The sequence below is a fragment of the Neltuma alba genome, unplaced genomic scaffold (assembly GCF_004799145.2).
Source record: "Neltuma alba isolate B1F8T4 unplaced genomic scaffold, ASM479914v2 tig00013530_pilon, whole genome shotgun sequence".
In the NCBI taxonomy this organism is placed as follows: Eukaryota; Viridiplantae; Streptophyta; class Magnoliopsida; order Fabales; family Fabaceae; genus Neltuma; species Neltuma alba.
In genome coordinates, this window is record NW_021637746.1 from 27,944 (window position 1) to 34,810 (window position 6,867).

General features: G+C 33.1%; 1 pseudogene; it reads right to left on the minus strand.

Moving 5' to 3' along the window:
* Positions 1-5,215: 5,215 nt before the first annotated feature.
* LOC114738123 (salicylate carboxymethyltransferase-like) lies at positions 5,216-6,416 on the minus strand (annotated as a pseudogene).
* Between the last annotated feature and the right edge of the window lie 451 nt (positions 6,417-6,867).

The following is a 6,867-nucleotide window of genomic DNA, read 5'->3' on the forward strand; positions in this document are numbered from 1 at the left end:
TTCTTCACCTACTTGCACATCATTACTATTAGCCCACTTACATTTAAAGACGGAAACTTTAAACTTGGTATAGCTAACCTCCCATATCTCTTCTATTACTCCATAATAGGACATTGACGCCAATATTGGGTTTTTATCTTTTAAACTAGCAAAATGCATAGCTTTGGCTACTACCATCACCCCACTATTATGCATAGTACTCTTATCATATTGTGTTTTTGTATAAAATGAATAACCATTTATGTCATATCCGTACCAACACACAACCTCAAAACAAGGCCCTACAACTAATCTTTGTATTATCTCAGAAGGATTACTATCTTTTGACACTTTTTGCTTGAACCACTCTACAAATGATTTGTTATGCTCATTAGCTAGTTACATATCGTTGTTTCTTGGATTCAAGTTCTTCAGCATATTCTTATAAGCATCTAAGTAAGGCAAAACTTCATCCATGTTGTTTAAAATATATAGATTTTCTTGCATTACAACAAGACATGGACTTTACTATAACACCCCGTGTTCCCTTGCTTCTCCCCTAATTATGTCGAGATTGAGGAAATCCAACTACTTTTACCCTATCAAGATATGCGTTATAAAACTCAACTGTCTCCTCAACTATATATCTCTCAATAATTAATGCCTTAGGCTGATAAGGATTCTTAGAATATCTTTTTAGGATTTTTATGTATCTCTCAAATGGGTACATCTACCTTAAACACACAGAGCCACAAAGTCTTATCTTTCACACAAGATGAGCTTTTAAATGAACCATAATGTTAAAAAAATGATGGAGAAAAGTAAATTTTTAATTGGGAGAGAATCACATAACCTTCATTTTCTAATTCATCTAACTTAGCAGGATCAATGACTTTGTTTGCAAATAGCATTGAAAAACATACAATGTATGTAATAGTGTTTATTACATCATTTTTTATGATACTTCAAATAGCAACTGGAAGTAATTGTTACATCAACACATGACAATAATGAGACTTCATTCCCATTATTTTTAAATCTTGCATTGAAATAAGCCTATTTAAATTAGAAGAATAACCTTGTGGCACCTTAATGCTATTTAAAAAACCACATAAACTTGTTTTCTTTTCCTTTGATAATATGTGCACAGCTAGATGTAAATAAGCCCTCTTACCCTATCTTTTTGGTGGGTGTAGGAGCTTTCTTATTCCAATTTTTACTAAGTCTCGTCTTGCATTGATTCTATTCTTAGTCTTTCCATTTATGTGTAAAAGTATACCAATAAGACTCTCACATACATTTTCCTCCACATGCATCATATCTAGACTATGCTTCACATCAAGACTTTACCAATATGGAAGATTGGAAAAGATAGATCTTTTTTTCATATATTCCTCTCACCGGCAGTCTTCTCCTTTTTACCAAAGATCACATTAGCTCCCTCCACTCGTTGATAAATTTCTTCTCCAGTTAATGGTATTGGAGCCATTTGATATTCTTGTGAGCCATTAAATGCCTTCTTCAACCTACAGTAGGGGTAGTGTCGACTAAGAAACCTTCTGTGACTAAAGTAAACTGTCTTCCTTTCATATTTGAGTTGCATGTAGTAAGTATCTTCTTCACATATTGGACATACTTTATGCCTCTTAACACTGTATCCGGACAAATTTTCATATGCCGAGAAGTCCTTTATCGTGGTGAAGATCATGGCACGTAAATTGAAGGTCTTTTATTTATATATGTCAAACACATCAACAATTCCTTCCATAAGTTTTTCAAGTCCTCAACCAAAGGTGCCAAATACACATCGATATTGTTTTCTAGCTATTTGTCTCTGAGATCATCAAAGATAACATGATATACTTTTTTTTCCATATATAACCAAAGAGGCAAGTTGTAAATTACTAGAAGAATCGACCAAGCACTGTGTGTGCCACTAAAATCACCATATGGATTAATTCCTTCCGTACAGAGCCCTAGCTAAAGGTTTCTTGACTCACTACCGAATTGAGAAAATTTTTGATCTATTGCTTTCTACTGAAGAGAATCTGCAGGGTGACAAAGTTTTCCATCACATATTTTCTTGTCAGAATGCCATCTCAAGATCTTTGCTTCTGTGACATTAGCAAATAAATGCTTAAATCACGGTATTATTGGAAGATATCATAATACCTTCAAAGGAGGACCTTTAGTTATCTCATTATAATCACAATCGCCTTTCTCAACTTTGTATCTTAAAGTGCCACATTTAGGACATTTATTCAACCCTTCATACTTATTTCTAAACAATATGCAGTCACTAAGGCACGTATGTATCTTCTCATATTCCAAACTCATTGAACACAAAATTTTGCTTGCTTCATACATTCCTTTTAGAAGTGAATTCCCTTTTGGAAGAATATCACTCAACAATTCAAGCAAGTCCTTGAAACTAGCATTAGTCCAACCATTTCTTGCCTTTAAGTTCATTAACTTCAACATGGCTGTCAACCTTATGTAATCATCTTTACACCCTTGGTACAAAGATGTCTCTGCATCACTGCATAAGCTTTCACATGTAGGAGAGAACTGTGCAAAGGACTCAGACCTTATGTCACAAAACATATCCGAAATTCTATCATCAAAGTCATCATTCACAACCTTCTCCTTTCTAGACAATGTAGTCTTTCTAATTTCGCCATGCCATATCCAATTTGTATACCTCAAATTTATCTCATTACAGATAAGATGCTCTCTTATCTCAAGAATATTTCATTGACTATTGTTTAAACATTTGACAAGTGAACAATAATACAAGTCATCTCTTTTACTAGGGGTCTTTTTCTGAACAAAATCAAGAAACTTTTAACCCTATGCTCATATTCTTTACTAATTCTCTTAACTTTCATTCAACTATGATCCATTATTCTGCAGAGTCCATGAGCATAGTTATGCTGTCAAGCTTAATTCTAACTGCTTAATTCAAATACTCAAATAAATAAAATAATTAAGTATTAGTCAATAAATTAAAATTAACTAACACTTAATTACAAATTAAAGGGAATGTCTTTTTTATTTTATGAAAATTTTGACAAAATTTCTCCTTAAATATAACAAATCTCAAATTATTTAAAAAATGGACAAATCAATCAATCAACAAATCAACAATATAATAAACAAATACAGGTAAATTTGAAGAACTATAACTAATAAAACAAAAGTAACAATTTAATATCAAACCAATTCAATGAATAAAGATTCTTTAAGCTAAAACTTCTAAATCCAAAATAGAAACACAAATGATATCCATTTGTCATGAAATTTTAAACAACACTTTATTATCAATCAAAGTTCATAACAATAACAAAAATTGGCCAAAACACTTAACAGATTATTTATTGGCAAATTCTCAAGTTTATTAAAAATTTTGAAATAAAATATCAAAAAATTATTAAAAATTAAAAACTTAAGAACTAATCAACTTTGAACATTTAAACATGTTTCTATGCTGTGTATAGGAAGTAATTGAGGTATTTTAACTCCAAATGTCGCCAACCAACCTCTCAAGCACATAATAAATGCAAAATAAACAATGCAAGACATCCAAAATGTAAGACCAATTAACTCATTTGAAATACAACATATTTCTATTATCAAAACATTCAAGAAACCAAGAAAAAATGAAAAAAAATGAAAAAAGAGGTAACTAACTTAGTGGAGATGATTAAAACGTGAGAAAAGGCAACAGTGGATGGTAGAAGACGGCGGAACACAACCACGATTGAAATGGAGGACCAAACACGGTGGGAAACAGTGGGGATTTGCCAGTATTGCAGTTCGGTGGTGGGACAGAGGAGGACCACAGTGCACTGATTGTGAAACTGTGAAAATGTGAAAAACAGAATGCACATAGGGTTGAGTTTTAAACTTTCCATGGCAGTTATTAATATAACTGTCATGAAAAGAACTTTTAAAACAGTTATTATTCTTCACCGCCATTACAAGTGCCTTCCATGGTAGTTATCTTAATAACCGTTGTGGAAAGTTAACAGTCACGCTATTTATTTACACAAAATACCACTGCCTTTTTTTCTACGGTTTTTTTTAAACTGCTGTTGTTCCCCGATATTATATGCCTTTTTTGTAGTAGTGTGTGTATTAGGCATATGGAAGGATAGATGTGGTAAAATTATTCACAGGAGCCTAACTCTAAGATAGATTTAGTCTTAGGAGGTTACTTAAAGAACTATCAAGGCCTATCTCTTGAAAAACCGTCCTCAACCCATCCTACATATATCACTCTTTTACTTTAAAATGGTGAAACGACTTGCGCTGCTTACTCCAGGATAGTAAGGGAATTTGGAAACTTGGTCTCATCAAAAAAATTAGGATACACTCCTCATACAGTTGCAAAGATTACGGGAACTCATGAAGGTTTTTGTTTTAGTTGGAAGCATAATTACTGCAAAATTGCCGTTTTTAGTGACTATGCAGAAGCTTTACAGCTCAACCTCTTAATGGTTGGCTAAGAAAACTAAGCAAAATTTTGAGGCATGATTGGATTTTCACATTTGATCTCATGTTAAAAGAACCTAATCATTATGCTGATTCTTTGACCCAATAAAATCAACAACAAAAAGTCTTATCCTATTAGATGAGATCGGCTATATAGATAGTGAGATGCCATGGAGCTATATTAAAAGCCAAATCTTTAGATATATTGTTAATTGAAACATCTCATTCAATAACTACATGGAGTGTTCTCTTTTGCCTTTGACCCACTAAGGTCAACAAATGGATATTTGAGTTGTCATCATGGATATTTTCCCTGCAGATCACACGAGAAAAAATCTTACAACATCATAGACATTGCATGTTACTAGGATATATACAATACTAGTTAAACACAAGAACTATCTAAAACCAAGCATACACAATATCAAAAGACATGAAGACCAACAAATGGTTTATTCATAGCACAATGTGAACAGACTGTACAAACATATGTTTATTTGTTGCTTCTTCAACTTGTTCTAGTCAAAGATATGCAGAGACTGACATGGACAAGGTTTCCCTTAGACATACGATCTGCTAATATGTCTTGGCAATGTGGGAAAAATTGTCCGTTACAACTTCACCAAAGTGGGTCACAAGCAAAGGTTCAGCCACAGCCCTCATGAATTGTGTAATTTGGTATTCTTTCTTTTCTATCATTACGTTCTCATCATAAGCATCATCCCAACTTGTTCAAATACCTCTAAGTGATTAATAGTGAAGGACCCTTCTCTTTCAATCTCTGATTCCAATTTAGATGAGGATGGAGTATAGGAAAAATCCTGCCATAGAAAGAACGAGGAACTCCAGCGATGTAACACGAACCAATCCCACCTGCCACTCCTTCTCTTAGCTTCAGTTGAAGCTTTCAATAGACTTGAAGATGTTGTTAAAGTCATTGCTTGGTAGGTCATTTAAGAAGATCGTGTATTCTGGAGATTCATGGTTTAGGTCTCTGCAAAGCTTCTCCACAGTTTCGATCAGTTCACAAGTGACAAAAGAAGTGTTTGGTCCAGAAGAACAACCCAATTCTGCAATTGCTTGGCTTAGAGGGAATGTTTCTCTATAGAAGCACTGTATAGCTTCATCTCTCATGGGCTTTGTCAAAGAAACCGCCTTTCTCTATCCACATTGATTGTGTACGTTACTCTTCCAGTCCTTAATATAAGACCTATTTAACAATTTGATTAGATTAAGAAGTTAGATAAGTTAATTAATTATAAAAAATATGGAATGTTTTGCCTAAACTACCATAATCATTTTTCTTAAAATCCTTCCTCTCTCACGTACTTGATTATGGTTGATAGAGTATCTATAAGGATATTTACAAAAAATTAATAAATATGATAAATAAGTCTTATATTTAGGACCAAAATGAACTTAACAATTAGATCCTATATCAAGGACCGAAAGAGTATTTTATTAGTTAATATACATGATATTATAGAACTTCATATACCCTAATGGAAGCATGCGTGTAATTGGGACGTTGGAAAGGACTGGACGAAGGTAGATATAAACCTCTAATAAAGAATTGTTTGCATTGCTTGTTTCTCCAATGCCTCCATTCACGTGCAACACTTGAGCCACATCCATTCTCGAATTATTCCACAGGTATGCTGCTCAATAATAAGGATCAATAATGATCTTTAAGCCGCATGCATCTATTAAAGAAATATGAGACCCAGTTTTCGCCTTTAGCCTATAATCACGTCAAATAGTTAATTCCTCTTAAAAGCTTATCGAAATTCATCAATTCCCTATTTTTTAAAATAAATCACTGGATACCATTCACTAATTAAGCAAATACAATGCAAAACAATAGAAGCTAGCTTATTTCATCAAAACCCAGTTCCTGATTGATTAACAGGTAAGAGTTGATCAGGAATACAAAAATTACCCATTACCCTTTATACGAAAAAGAAAGAGAGGCTTAGCTAAATAAATAGTTGACAAAAGTAAGGTTCTCCCTAGGACTCTCTCTTAACAACACCTCGCTAAAATACTACAAACTATAAGAAGCTTCAGTTAACCATAAAAGTTGATACCAAAATTGTGGGTTGATACCAAAATTGTGGCAACACGAACTGGCAACAATACAAGAAAACAAATTTTTTTCCTCGGACAAATTTGAGAGACAACATAGAAAGCCAGACGTGAATTATTTTTCCATCGAATTTTGTCCCAAATAAAATTAAGAGAGAAGCAGCCCATAGAAAAAATTGAGTGAAATACTCTAACCACCTTTTTAGTTTACATCAATTACATATACCTCCTTTGCATTTTAAAAATATATAGTTTAGTTTAATCAGTTAACACCATTATGAATACTCTAAAGAGATTCTAAATATATTA